Here is an 11,622-nt window from a genome sequence, read left to right as displayed (position 1 = left end):
TTCTGGAGAGGGTTTTATCTACATGTATCAAAGGGTATAATGTGCATCGTCTTGAGCTAATAATTCCACCTCACAAAATTTATCTTTAGGGTATAATTGTACAAGAGGGAAAAGATGATTTCAGAAGGGACCATGTCCCCAGAATATTTACAATAATAAAAAAAATTGTAAACAACCTGAAGATACACGAATAAGAGATTGAGTAAATTATGGTACCCCCATAAAATGAAACAAAACATCACCATTAAAAATGATATAGACCTATAAAAATTTCCACATACTTTTTGAAGAAAAAAAAATCAAGTTGTTAGAGATCATTACAGGATGACCCTTGACTGACAAGTTTGAGAGCGTTGAGTAGCACTGGGAGTAGTCCCCTCCACTACTCTACACTTCACTTTTCAGTGTTGTTTCAAGGGTTGTTTGGACTGTTTAGGAAATAACATAGGAAATGCTCTGTTTGGAGAAAGTGAGTCTGATGAAAGGTTGTGACATTTGCTTTAGAAAGATGCTGCCAGAGACGGAAGGCGATGGACTTGACCTATCGCTAGGTGGTTGCTGTAGTATATCGCTCCTTGAATGAGTAATTACTGCAAATGTACCAGTAGGAAAGCCAGCTGTCTTCCCACGGTGTGGTCTTCCTTTGTGTCTCTGTGCTGTTTTAGGCCAATCCTTGATTTCCTGACCCTTCTCCTGTATGTCTTCCTATGTAACCCAACACTTACAGACCAGTAGCTGGGACTTTGAAAGGGCAATGATGGCAGTTGAGTCTAGGGACACTGTGCCAGCTTATTGGCTTTCAGCTCCAAATTCACCCTTTAACACACACTCTGTGATAATGAAAGAAATTTCTTTGAGCATTTCTCCTTTGCAGTAAACACAGTGTTAAGTGTTCTCCGCAGAGGGCGTTGGAAGGAGACTGCAGGAGGAAGGGGTCTTCTGCTTTTGTAGCAGCTGCATGGTCAGTCAGCAGTGTGGGTGTGAGGACATCTGCTCGTACTCTGCACTCTCCACACACTCAGAATGTACAGTCTCTTGCTGATCTTGCAATTCTAGGCCATTGATCACATTCCCATGGACCTCTGGATGTGGACCCTGCACATTCCAGGCCTTCTACCGAAACAGGCACACCCACTCCCTATGTCCATCCATGAACGTGGCCACTGGCTATGACTCATCTGTTCCCCAAATGGATGCCATCTGCACCCTTCCTCGTTCTGCATGCCCATGCCTTCAACCACCAGTTGCAACTCACCCACAAACCACCCACACCCTAGAATGTTGCTTCCAATTTGACCAGCAACCAGGGAGCACCACTGACCCAGGCAAAACAGAAAATTCTCTGCCATCCAGTGGGCTACCGTTACCTTTCCTTCATAAAGTCTGAGGTTTGCTGAAGTTTGTTTTTCTTTCGATACCCTCAGTATTGTACCACATAAAGTTTAAAAATACTGTATAGTTACTTTTTTAAGAGTTTAATCATTTGTAAATTAAATTTCCATTTAAATCACTGTGCGGTTTCTGTCTCCTTATTGGACCCAGACTGATCAGGTGACAAGTGTAATTTCTGTTTCAATGGGAGTTTTAAGGCCAAAGAGTACAGTGAGTTTGGGGTAATTCAACAGTGGTGAGGGAGAAAATATATGAAATATACTCTTTGACTGTCAGCCTTGATAGTTGCAAACATAAAGGGTTTGGAAGACTGGCCTTAACATCTATTGGCAAACTGGGAGACATGATACCTGCCACCTCCAAAAGTTTCCTTCTCTCTTTTTTATTTTATTATGATTTGTGTGTGTGTGTGTGTGTGTGCGCACGCACGCGCACGCACACGTGTGCGTGTGGTATCATGAAATCTACCCTCTTAGCAAACGTTTAGGTATATAATACGGTATTGTTGATTTTAGGCACTATGCTGTACAGCAGATCTCTAGGACTAATTTGCCTTGCATAAATGAAACTGTAGCCCCATTGAACAACTCTCCATTTACCCTTTCCCCTGGCCCCTGGTAATCACCATTCTAATCTCTGCTTCTGTGAATTTGACTAGTTAGGAACCTCATTTAAGTAGAATCATGCCACTTCTGACCTGTGACTCGCTTATTTCAGTAAGCATAAAGTCCTGAGCATGCTAAGGAATGAAATTGGATGCTGTCTTACACCATTCACAAAAATAAATACAAATGGATTCAAGACTTAAATATAAAACCTGAAACCATAAAACTCCTAGAAGAAAACATAAGGGAAAAACTTCTTTACGTTGGTCTTGGCAGTGATTTCTTGGATATGACACCAAAAGCACAATTAGCAAAAGTGAAAGTAGACAAGTGGGACTACATCAAACTAAAAACCTTCTGCATAGCAAAGGAAACAATCAAAAGAATGAAAAGGCAATCTATGGAATGGGAGAAAATACATGCAAAGCACATATCTGATAAGGGGTTAATGTATAAAATATAAAATGAACTCCTACAATTCAATAGCAAAAACGAACATAACCGGATTTTAAAATGGATATAAGACTTGAACAGACCCTTCTCAAAGAAGATGTACAAGTGTCCAAAAGGTATATGAAAATATGCTCAACATCACTAATCAGTGAAATGCAAATCAAAACCACAATAAGATATCAACTCACACCAGTAGGATGGCTATTATTAAAAAAAAAAATAGATAACAAGTGTTGAACATTTGGAGAAATTGAACTCTTCTGCACTGTTTGTGGGAATTAAAATGGTGCAGCTTATATGGAAAATAGCAGTGGAAATTCCCCCCTCCCCAAAATTAAAAATGTAACTACAATATGATCCCATTTATGGATATATACCACCAAACAATTGAAAACAGGATGAGATATCTGCAGTCCCATGTTTATTGCAGCACTATTCCCAATAGCCAAGTTAAGAAACAACTCAAATGTCTCTCAACAGATCCATGGATAAAGAAAATATGGCATATACATACACTGGAATATTATTCAGCCTTGAAAAGAAGAAGATCCTGCCATTTTTACATTTAGCTTTGTAAATAAAATTCTGAAAGAGAGTGACATCAGCAACATGGTAGAACAGGAGTTTTCTACATTCATTCCTCCCATAGAACATTGATTTTGACAACCACCCATGAACAAGAGTACCCTTCTGGAAGTCCAGGAGTCCAGCAAAGTTCCAGCACAACTTTGGGGGAAAAAATAGACACATTGAAGAGGGTAAGAACAGTGTCACTTTACCCACAACACTCCTCCCCCAGGGTCATCAGGCTCTGTGCTGACAGCTCAGAACCTGGAGCCTGCTTTGGATTCTGAGTCTCCCTCTTTCTCTGACCCTCCCCCGTTCATGTTCTGTCTCTCTCTGTCTCAAAAATAAATCAACATTAAAAAATAAATCACAAAAGATTTGAACACAGTCTGGAGCTCAAGAATACAATGGATGAGATGGGGAAAAACACAATAGAGAACATCAAATGGACTTGATCAAGCAGAGCAAAGAACCTGTGAACTTGAAGACTAGTCATTTGAAATTATCCAGCCTGAGGTGAAATAGATCATATGCTCTCACTTCTATGTGGAATCCAAAACAAAAAACCAACTCATAGAAACAAAGGAAAGACTTGTCGCCAGAGGCAAGGGATGAGGAATGGTTGAAATGGGTGGAGTAGTGCAAAATTAAAGCATCAAGTTATAAATTGAGTCCTGGGGATGTAATGTACAGCATGGTGACTATAGTTAATAATACTGAATTGTATATTTGAAACTTGCTAAGAGAGTAGATCTTAACAGTTCCAATCGCCAGAAAAAAAGTGTAACTATGTGTGGTAATGGATATTAACTGATTTATTATGGTAATACTTTAACAATATGTACATATATCGAACCGTTATGTTGTGCACCTGAAATTAATATAATTTTATGTCAATTACATCTCAATTTTTAAATCTGAAAAAAAAGCTAATGAAAGATGGTGAATTACAGTAGTTTTATTTCTATGGCACTTTTCAAAATGTTCTATACATTATGTTGTTTTGCCAGCTTTATTCAACATGCAAATGCAATTTATAGGCAATAGAGCATCAAAACCTAAATCAAAAAGTCTTAAATTATGTTGAAAAATTTGAAATTTTAACTCAATATAAATTATATATAATTATCCCAATTGTGCATCAGAGTAGTTTGAATTAATGAGGTTTTGCTCTATTGTAGCTACAATAGACCTGACAATGTTTTCATTTTTTAATATTTTTTTAAAATTTATTTTTGACAAAGAGAGAGCACATGAGCAGGGGAGGGGCAGAGAGAGAAACAGAAACACAGAATCTGAAGCAGGCTCCAGGCTCTGAGCTGTCAGCACAGAGCCCAATGTGGGGCTCAAACTCATGAACCGTGAGATCATGACCTGAGCTGAAGTCAGCTGCTTAACTGACTGAGCCACCCAGGTGCTTCTAGGACTTGAATTGGTTTAAGGGAATATGGTTTCTTATTCAAATATTCCCAGTCCCTTCTATGAAGTCCCCGCCCCATGACCCTGTATCCAACCTAGCCTTTAAATCAAAATTCTACTTTACAGAAAATTTAGAAGTGTGCAGGAAAAAGTATGAGGAGGCCAATAGAAAATGCAGATTTGGATACCTAATTTGACATCTTGATTCTACAACAGTTGAAGAATGAAAAATGATGGTGATGATGTGTGTTGGGGAGGATAGTTTTAGAATAAATGAACTTCAGATGAGATGATCAAATATGGTTAATCCGTTTGGATATTGATTGGAATAAACTAATTGTAAAAAGTATTTTTCAAAAAAAAAGTATTTTTCAATGAACAGGAACTCATACTGGGATACAAATTAGATAATACTAAGAATTGTTAATTTTGTCCCATAAGGTAATGATTTTGTGGATATATAATATTGTTATTTTTTAAGTGATATAGGTAGTATTTGGAAGGAAATAACAATATCAAGAAGTAGCTATAAAATATTTCAGAAAATGGTAAGTGAAGCCAGCGTGGCAAAAAAATTTTTAAGCGTGGAATTTAAGGTATATGCATTTGGTGTTTCATGTTACTATTCTCAATACTTTGGCATTATTGTTTCATTAAAAAATTTTTTTTCTGCCCAGAAGTAAAGTGGTAAGTACTACTTCCTGTAGTTTCACTTGTCATGGTTACCTGCATTCCATCTCCTACCTCAACGTACCTCCCCTCCTGAATAAAAGAAATACTCAGCAAATATATAATATCGAAGACCAACACAGGAGTAGTCAAAAGGAAGCCTGAGTTTGCACTAAAACATTTGAAGGAAAGGGGCGCCTGGATGGCTCAGTCGGTTGTTTCCAACTTCAGCTCGGGTCATAATCTTGCAGTTCCTGAATTTGAGCCCCATATTGGGCTCTGCACTGACAGTGTGGAGCCTGCTTGAGATTCTCTGTCTCCCTCTCTCTGTGCCTGTCCCGCTCTCTCTCTCTAAAAATAAATAAACCTTAAAAAAATTTTTTAAAGGAAAGAGCCATTTTCCCTATTACAATCTTTTCTCCAACTCCTTGCCAGTGCAGTTCCTTTCATTTGTCAGAAATAACATTGCTGTTTCTGTTTTATGGCCTGATTTGTGCTTGGAATTTCTTATGGATTCTTGGCATCTTGAAATAAATACTTCGTGCCAGATAGCAGTCAGAGATAGATGAATACAGGCACAGGTAAAGAGGCAATCAAGTCAAACCAAGTCTGGCATCCCATCTTCCTTAAGTCTGATGTACAATGCAGCCCAGACCAAGTCCCTTTTAAAATCTTGTCTTTCTGGGGCGCCTGGGTGGCGCAGTCGGTTAAGCGTCCGACTTCAGCCAGGTCACGATCTCGCGGTACGTGAGTTCGAGCCCCGCGTCGGGCTCTGGGCGGATGGCTCAGAGCCTGGAGCCTGTTTCGATTCTGTGTCTCCCTCTCTCTCTGCCCCTCCCCCGTTCATGCTCTGTCTCTCTCTGTCCCAAAAATAAATAAACGTTGAAAAAAAAAAAAATTTAAAATCTTGTCTTTCTGCTAAAAAACATGTTAATTTTCTTTTCATATGGAAAGCTTTACTTGTCCCCCCCCCCCCCCCCAGGTACTAGAGCTTTCTTGACAAAAAAAAAAAAAAAAAAAATTTTTTTTTTTACAAATATAAAAAAGCCAAACGCTAATAGCGCTGGAGAAGTAACTCAGGTAATATTTAATTAACCAAAAGAAATAGGGTAGGGAGGAAGCATGATCCCGCAGAGGATTCTGGGAGGTGTAGTCGGAAGCACTTCCACTCCAGGCAAGTGGGGCTGTAGCCCTAGACCGCTTTGGCATTCTGGGAAATGTAGTCCAGAAGTTCCGTGCCGTGGACAACACTTCCTCTTCAGCAGTGCGGGTGGTGTGTCTCACGTGTGGTTCTGGGTTCTGGGAAGTGAGTCGCAGGAACTTCCGCTCCAGGGGAGGTTGCGGCCATTATTCCCCAGATAGTGGTGAGACTTGAGTTCTGGCAGCGACTCTAGGCCTCCTTAGCCTAGGCGAGGGACCAGTGGTGTCCCAGCCCTATGTGTTAAGGGCGAAAAGTGATGGTGGATGGAGGACAAGGGGTAGAGGCATTTGCGTTTCCCTCTGGCTGGGCAGAGCTTCCTGGCGTTTGGGGGCGGATCGCGAGTCCCAGCTTGGAGGCGGGCTAGGGTCGCTCATCCGGGATTGACAATTTCCTAGGTACTGAGCACCCCCAGCCCTCTCTTTGACTCCACACTCAGCATTACCGCTTCCCGCAGCCCTTTCCCTTGACTCGCCAATCAGCCTTGCCGCTTCCTAGCGCCATCACATTGGGCAAGTTGCTCTCCGTGAATGAGTTTCCGAGGTGTAATTATAGTACTTATCCAATGAGCTTGTGAGAGTTAAATGGGGTTAATACTTCTAAAACGCTGGAGAACGGTGTTGACACACACAAAAGGTTGCTTCTGGTTACGGGTGCGCGGGGCTCTAGCCAAAGTAAATATAACTGAGCAAGTCTGTATGAAAATTTTAGATTTCCCTGTGTGAAAAAAGGCACCATACATACATGTGTAGAAGATATACGGTAAACTGAGCTGAAAATGTCAACAACATATATGCTAGAAAGTGGCTTAATAATCTTAGAGATTCATAAGGTAATGAAACCCCAATAGAAATAATGGATATGAATACAAAGATGTGAATAGACAAATTTTAGGAAGAAGGAATAGATATAGCAAGTAAAGATATGAAAATATTATTCGTAAATAAACATTCTTAATGTTGTTTTCCACTGATTATGTCACTCAAGGTTTTTAAAAATTGGTGATACCTAATATTACTCATGGTATGGAGAATCAGGGATACTTAAACTTTCTTGGGAGAAGGGAAACAGGAAAAACTTTTGGTAAGAAAATATGCTACTTCATTATCAAAAAATTTAAAATGTATATACTTCGGTGTTTCAGTTTTCACTTTTTGAAATTCATCCAAGAGAAGCAATTGGACAAGTAGGCTAAGATCTAGGAAAGAGAAGTTCTTTGCAGCATTCTTAATAGGAAAGAATCTAAAGTTCATTGTGCATTACTTGGAGTGTATGTGTGTGTGTGTGTGTGTGTGTGTGTGTGTGCATTACCTATATTTTAATTATTAATTCCATGGACTACCATGAGCCACGGAATGGAATAATGATGATGAAATATGATGAAAATAATAACAAAAACTAACATTTACTAAGCACACAGTAGGTTCCAGACCCTGTTTTGAATTCTTATGTATCTTTTTTGAAGATTCCTTCCGTAACTATGATATAGGGACCGTTTACAGATGAGATTGAATATTGAATGGTGAAGGAATTTGTCTGAGCAAGCTAATAAGATATACAAACTTAGGATTCTAATGAGGCTGTCTGGTTCCAGAGACCATGCTCTTAATCTTGAAGCAGAGTAGATGAATGTGCCATGTACCTTGAGAACACAGAGAACAAACTTCATGACTGTCCTTAAAGAATGACTGATGGCCTGTTGCAATAAAAAAGGTATATTATCCAGAGTTAGCATGTGCAATACAGGAGTAACAATTACCAAACACTTTTGGGATGAAATTAATAAGAACTTTTATGGGGCATTGGGCAATATCAATCAAAATGCATTTGTAGTGTTAATTTGCATTTTCCTGATGACAAATGATGTTGAACAGTTTTTATATACTCATTGGCAATTTATGTATCTTCCATTTTTAAGTATCTTTAGAGTTTTTTGCCCTTTTTGTTGTTGGATTTCTTATTACTGAGTTGTAGCTCAAGTATTATGAATACAAGTCCTTTATCATATCTATGTATTTAAATATATCCTCGTGTGTGTGTGTGTGTGTGTGTGTGTGTGTGTGTATGTGTGTGTGGTTTTTTTTTTCTTACATTCTTAGGATTTCTTTTGGAGGGAAGAATATTTTAATTTTGAAGAAATCCAATATATCAATATTTTAATTTATGGCTCATGCTTTTTGTATGTTACCTAAGAATCTTGGCCCATCCTAACATCACAAAATTTTCTCCTGTGTTTTCCTCTAGAAGTTACGTAATTTCAGCTTTTTAAGTTTGAGTCTATGATATATTTTGAGTTAATTTTTGTATATAGCTTGCACTAAGGATCAAGTTTCTTCTTTTGTTCCCACATGGATATCCAGCTGTTCAAGTTCCTTTTGCTGAAGACTATCCTTTTCCAATTGAATTACCTTAGCACATTTGCAGAAAAACCTTAGTTGACATACATACATGGACTGTTTTACTCCTTTGGCCTATATCTATCCTTTGTCAATTCCACATTCTCATGATTATTGTAGTTTAATAGTAAATCTTGAGATCAGATCATATAAGTATCCCAAGTTGGTTCTTTTTAAGATTGTGGATTTTATTTTTTTAAGATTGTGAATTTTAGAATTAGCTTGTTAATTTTTATGAAAAAGCCTATTAGGACTTTGATTGGGATTGCATTGAACCTGTAGATCATTTTTGGGAGTATGAGTATCCTAGCACTGTTGAGTATTCAAAACCATGACCATGAATTTGTTTTATCACCTCTCTCTCTGCTTTAATGTAATTTTCATGTGAGGAGGAAGTTTGTGTCTTGTTTATTACTATATCTCTGGTGACTAGGACAGGCCTGGCACACGGAAGTATTCAGCCAATGATTGTTGAGTGTGAATAAAGTAGTGGATAGGCATCCCTTAGACTTTGAGATTATGAATAAGCCAATGTGATTAATAGATATTCTACCAGTGTTGGCAAACTATGGTCCTGTTTTTTGTAAATAAATTTCTGTTGTTGTAACACAGCCACACCCATCTGTTTACATATTATCTATTTTTGCACGGTGGTGGCAGAACCGAGTAGTTTTGTATAGTCTTCAAGTCTGAAATACTATCTGGCCCTTTCAGAAAACCGTTTTGATGTATGTTGTAGAATTGTGGTATGTTGTTTTTTTTTTTTTAATCTTCTGATGAATGCCTATCTGTAAATAATTTGTCTGGTGTTTTTTCCGGATTCCTGAGGGGTAACTTCTAAATTCTTGGATTTTCCCAACTGATAGGAGTATCCTGTTACTCAGGGTGAGCCAGTTGGATCACACCTGAGTTTATTCTAATGAGATGAATCAGGATGGGGGCTGGTCACCAGAAAAACTAACCATAAGACGGTTGGGGTTTAGAAGCAGGTGATACCAGCCCCATCACATGGCTAATGATTTGATGAGTCATGCCCACAAAATGAAACTCCAATAAAAACTGTAGACACTGGGGCTCAAATGAGCTTCTTGGAAAATGAATATTTTAATACATCTAGGGAGGCTGTATAAGAACTATAGAAAGAACCAATCTATCCGTGCCATTGCTGAACTTGTGTCTTATACCTTCTTTTTACCTCAGCTTTTATTTTTCATTACCGCATTCCACCTTAGTGTAGCTTTGCCTGATAGCCTTTAACTCTAGAAGGACTGACATGAAATTTTTCCTTTTATGAATACATTACTTGAAAAGATCTTTTTTACTTCTGTGACTTAGTCCAAGTTCTCACAGAAAAATTAAGTGGACACATTTATTTAACACCTCATTACAAAGCACCTGCTATCTGACAAGTACTTTTCTGGGAAAAGGGAATATGAGTACTTGTACTTAGGAATATTTCATTTCAGTTGGAAAAGACCTATGAAAACAAAGATGTAGGGGTGCCTGGGTGACTCAGTCAGTTAAGCATTCAACTTTGGCTCAGGTCATGATCTCATGGCTCATGGGTTTGAGCCCTGTGTCAGGCTCTGTGCTGACAGTTCAGAGTCTGGAGCCTGTTTTGGATTCTGTGCCCCTCCCCCACTCATGCTCTATCTCAAAATAAATAAAGATTAAAAACATATGTATATATACATGTATATGTATATATGTACATATAGTAAGTCAGGTAGTAATAAAGCCTATGGAGAAAAACTAATCAGGGTAAGGGGATGAAGATTGCCAGGGTTGAGGGTGGGTTGGAAGAGATTTGCTAAATTATATTGAGTGGTATGCTGTCACTGATGAGGTGACATTTGAGCAGAGCCCTGAGAGATGTGAAAAATTAAGGTAAAACTACCTGGAAGGAGAATTTTTAAAGGCAGAATATACCTCTCCCTTCTCACGGGTAGCTTAAAGAATTTGCCTTATGTCTTTTTTTCCCTTTCCCCAAACTCTGTGTCTCTTTTAAAAGGTTAGTTTCTATGCCCTTCACAAAAATTAACTGAAGATGGATCACTGACCTAAATGAACTACACTGACACATCATAACCACCTAAAGTCCATAATTTACAATAGAGTTTACTCTTGGTATTATTCATGCTATGTGTTTTTGGACAAATGTATTTTGAATGTATGTGTATATGAAAATAGGCTCCAGATCATTGTGATCAGAAAAATGAAAATTAAAACAATGAAATGCTACTACACACCTATTAGAATGGCCAAAATCTACAACAAGGACAACACCAGATGCTAGGGAGGATATAGAGCAACAGCAACTCTCATTCATTGCTGGGGGGAATGCAAAACCATACAGCTACCTTGGAAGACAGCTTGGTAGTTTCTTACAAAATCAAATATACTTTTACCAAATGATCTAGCAGTTGTGTTCCTTGATATTTACTCAAATGGGTTGAACTTATATCCACATAAAAACCTGCACACAGATGGTTGTAGCAGTTTTATTCATAATAGCCAAAGCTTGGAAGCAACCAAGATGTTTTTTAGTAGGTAAATGGATAAATAAACTGTGATGCATCTAGATGATGGGGTATGATTCAGCAATAAAAAGAAATGAGCTGTAAAGTCATGAAAATACATAGAGGAAACTTAAATGCTAAGGAAACTTAAAAACTAAGTGAAAGAAGCCAAGCTGAAAAGGCTACAGTATACTATGATTCCAATTGTACATTCTGGAAAAGGCCTAACCATGACACAGTAGTAAGTTCTGCGGTTGCTAGGGGTCGGTGAGGGGAGGGATGAATTGGCAGAACACAGAGGATTTAGGGCAGTGAAAATACTCTGTGTGATACTGTAATGATAGATACATGTTTTTATACATTTGTCCAAACCTATAGAATATGCAGCACCAAGGGTAAACCCT

Source organism: Prionailurus viverrinus, chromosome E2 (genome assembly GCF_022837055.1).
Source record: "Prionailurus viverrinus isolate Anna chromosome E2, UM_Priviv_1.0, whole genome shotgun sequence".
Taxonomy (NCBI): domain Eukaryota; kingdom Metazoa; phylum Chordata; class Mammalia; order Carnivora; family Felidae; genus Prionailurus; species Prionailurus viverrinus.
This window is presented reverse-complemented; position numbering follows the sequence as displayed.